This window comes from Argentina silus (genome assembly GCF_951799395.1).
Source record: "Argentina silus genome assembly, chromosome: Y".
NCBI lineage: Eukaryota > Metazoa > Chordata > Actinopteri > Argentiniformes > Argentinidae > Argentina > Argentina silus.
In genome coordinates, this window is record NC_139654.1 from 3,163,687 (window position 1) to 3,167,707 (window position 4,021).

The 4,021-nt window shown below is 42.6% G+C and overlaps 1 long non-coding RNA gene across 1 annotated transcript; it reads left to right on the forward strand.

The window, feature by feature from the left end:
* Positions 1 to 797: 797 nt before the first annotated feature.
* On the forward strand, positions 798 to 1,863 carry LOC310823961. Its single transcript, XR_014554993.1, has 3 exons — positions 798 to 1,086; positions 1,197 to 1,499; positions 1,728 to 1,863. It is a non-coding gene; the product is annotated as an uncharacterized lncRNA (long non-coding RNA).
* Positions 1,864 to 4,021: the final 2,158 nt, after the last annotated feature.

Genomic DNA, 4,021 nt, shown 5'->3' on the forward strand with positions numbered 1-4,021 from the left:
CTAACTCTAACCCGATTCTCCCTACCACCTCCGGCCCTCACTTTAGCACTCCAACCTTGAGGCCTACTCCTGACACAGTCAACCAGCAGAGGTCTCTGGTTCCCCTAGTTACACTTTTTTCAGATCAAACCAGGGCCCGTATCTCTAAAGAATTTTTGTGCAAAAAGTGGCTCCTAGCGGCCAAATTCTAAGAAAATTCTCAGAGGCATGACGTTTTCTTAGAATTTCCCCTAAAAGTGACACGAAAATCCCAGTTAATATAAAAGCTATTCCTCAAGAGTCCTAGCGCTTAAAAGGGCTCCTAAGGCGAGATCTGCTAAGAGCAGGGAAGAGGACTTTTAGTGGCTTAGGAGTTACCCTAAGCAGCTGCACAAAATGGCCAACAGAGGAGTCAGGAGAGATGTCCTGCAAACACTGGATGACAGGGAATTATTGAGACGCTACAGATTGGATCGTGCAGGAATCATGTTTGTGGTGGATCTCCTTAGAGATGCAATTACTTCACCAACTCGACGCCACAACGCTATTACACCGGAGAAGAAAGTAATCACAACCCTGAGGTATTTGGCAACAGGGAAAATGCAACAATGCAGCAGTGATGACTTCGGTCTGTCCCAATTTTCCGTCAGCAGAGTCATCACCCAAACACTGACAGCTTTGTCACAACCTAATATTGTGACACAATTTGTTTCATTCCCGCTGGATGCCCGCACTTTACACACACATAAAAGGGCATTTATGGACATTGCAGGATTCCCTGGCGTTGTGGGTGTAATTGATGGAACACGTGAGAATAATTGCGCCATCAGAGGACGAGGCTGTCTTTGTTAACAGGAAGAATTTCCACAGCATCAATGTGCAAATAGTGTTCAATGCGGCCTGGAAGATTTTGGACATTGTGGCTAAATGGCCAGGCTCCACACATGATGCGAGAATGCTCTCCGAGAGTGGCATCAGACAGCTTTTTGAGAGACGCTATGTGCCAGCTAATTGCCACTTGTTAGGGGACAGTGGCTATCCATGCAAACCATGGCTCCTTACACCTTACCTCCAGCCACGCCAAGGGCCCCAACTAAACTATAACAGGTAAGCCAAACAATACAAAAATCATGGAAATGAAATGCAAGCAATATGTTAGAGCATCCAAGTAGTGCAATATTTCCATCAAATAATTAAAGGTCTGTATTCTATTGTAGGGCCCACAAGACAACAAGAGCGGTGGTGGAGCGTGGCATAGGCCAGCTTAAGAGGCGCTTTCATGTTCTCCACGGAGAGGTGCGGCTGAGGCCTGAAAAAGTCAGCAAAGTCATCATAGCCTGTGCAATATTACACAATATTTGCAAGGTTAGACAGATTGCAGAACCTCTGGAGGATGGCGATGAGGATGAGGATGGAGACAACGATGAGGATGGTGGTGAAGAAGATATTCACATTCCACAGGGGAACCTAGCCCAGAGTGGACTGCCTTACAGGGCAAACTTCACAAATTTACATTTCAGGCAAGCTGTAGCCCCATGTCATTTGAGAACTTGTGATGGTATTAAGAACTACCACAGTTTTACTGCACATCACCTGCAATTGTTAAATGCAAGACACAGAACACAATCTCTAAATGGTTTATTTTTTAGGTGTTCAATTTTAAGGCGGTAGTACTCCTCCTGAAGGGAAAGGACTTTTTTTTGTTGTTCAAACACATCAATTGTGAGTTGCAATCTTCTCTCCAGCAGGGATGCTGACGGAGCAGGTGCTGCGGATGGGAATGGTGTTTGATCCGCCGGGCTATCCTGAGTAGCAGCTGCAGATGGTTCAGGCGGCAAACTTGATGGGCCCGGTTCTTGTGATGGCTCCATGCTACAGAAATACATAGGCCTAGTTTAATTATTGTTTTGATTAAATTAATTTAATACAATGAGCATGGATAACACATGAAATGGCTTCTGCAATGAATAAACACTGTTGATATGAATAACCCTGTGTCCTACCTTTGCTGCATTTCAAGGGCCTGCATCATTGACGTGTCAATGCCTGTTGGCAGCCCGGTGACACTGACCTCAGAGTGTCCCAGGACTTGAAAGACAGTGTCGGCCACCTGGGACAGCCGCTTTGCAGGTGGTCCACCCCCTAGAAAGAAACAGTCAATGAACACAGTACTTAGGCATGTAAATTAACTTTGCCAGCAGGAGCAAGTTGCCAGATTATGTGGTAGGCCATAGTATTTTGCTCACCTGTGAGTGAGGATTCCCGCTTGTGTGCTGCAATCTCATATTTTGCCTTGGACTGCAGCACATACCACCTTTTCTCACAATCGTCGCCTGTCCGCACCACCAGTGGAAAAGAGGCATTGATTGTTTGGGATATTGTGTCCCAGGCGCGCCTCTTGCCTTGGCTAGTGACAGTTGGGCCAAATTTTCCTCGTAACATACCTTTATGTTCGTTCACCAACTGGGCCAGCAACAAACCTTGCTCCTCAGTCCAGTTCGGCTTGCGATTCCTTTTTTTCTCCATTTTCTGTGTTTGTAGGATATTTGTTAACAAGCCTTCATAAATAGACCAGCCAGCAATCACAGACATTGTTAAAAGCTGAGCTGTGTTACCCTCGTTAAGTTCACACTGAGTTGTAACGTTGCAATTTCTACTTCATTAAGGACAGCCCCTTGAGATAGGCCATCTTGTTTTCAATGGGGTCCATATGGAAGTGAAAGTACAAAATATGCCAGCTAGGATATTAATATGAGCAAATGAGACACAAATCATTATTTGAACAGGGTGTAATGAGCTTAAGTTTTCACATATTTTAGATTCTAATGTTAGGCTATAACCCCTACAGCTTACTATTCATTTTCCAGATATTTTCTTGAATGTGAAATATTATTTACAATTATAGTCTGCATAAGATTAGAGTGTATAATTATGTTTATTGATTTGAGGGTACATCCTTTGCTCATTATCACCAAAAGTTCATTTTCATCAAACTTGTAGGATCAACCAATCACGGCTTTTGAAATGATGACTCATACCTAGCAACGGGGTCAACCACACCCCCTCACTAAGATAGGATTTTTCATCCATTCCTGGCTCAGAGTTCACTGAAAATGTTCTGGAATCACTTCTAAGCTAAAACTCCTGGCAAGGAATTTTTAGGTTAAGTTAGGAGCTCTCTGAGAGGATTCTCAGAATCTTTAAGGATACGGGCCCAGACCTCTACATCAAGCCATGAAACATCACTTTTCCATTACCCAGCAGACATATGCACCTCTACTACCCTATACAGTCATTTCAGCCTTCAGGAGGAACAAGAACCTGAAGGATCTACTCACTCAGACAAAACTTAGCACCAAGCCCCCTCCACCTAACAAACCCCACTTCATACACTTTAAATTGATCAAGTTTATTTCTAACCCACACAGTAAGAATTCAGCACCAGTTCCACATAGTCTCACACTCCATTCATCCAAGGCAGTTTACATCATTACATGTACATTTTGCAAAAAACACTACATTGGAGAGACAAAACATACATTGGAAACCCGACTCAAACAACACTTGTATAACATCAGAAGAGCACATCTGCAGACAACACTGATCACACATTTCCAAACACATTCAGTTGCCTACCTGCAGATGTCTGGTCTGGAGTCACGGTCTGGTTGGACCAATGGACAGCGAAAACACAATGAGAGGAAGTGGATAAACATTTTAAACACAATCACACCAATGGGACTGAATGAAAAAGGTTAAGCAAACAAGGAGCAGTGTGTTTTAAAGTTTTTACTGATAGGATGGTGGTTGAATAAAGGGAAATATATATATATATGTATATATTTTTGTATAAGTGGAGTGTTTGATGATATATTATATACTGGATATATTTTTATATTGCATAGGATGTTTGTGATTTATTTTATTCAATTTTAGTGTGCATTTCATTTAGATTGAATTAGTGTGATCTAAGAGGAGTTGATTGTCGCCATCTTGTGGCTGATTTTATGCACTTATATTGAAGCACTTTTTTACTTGAACT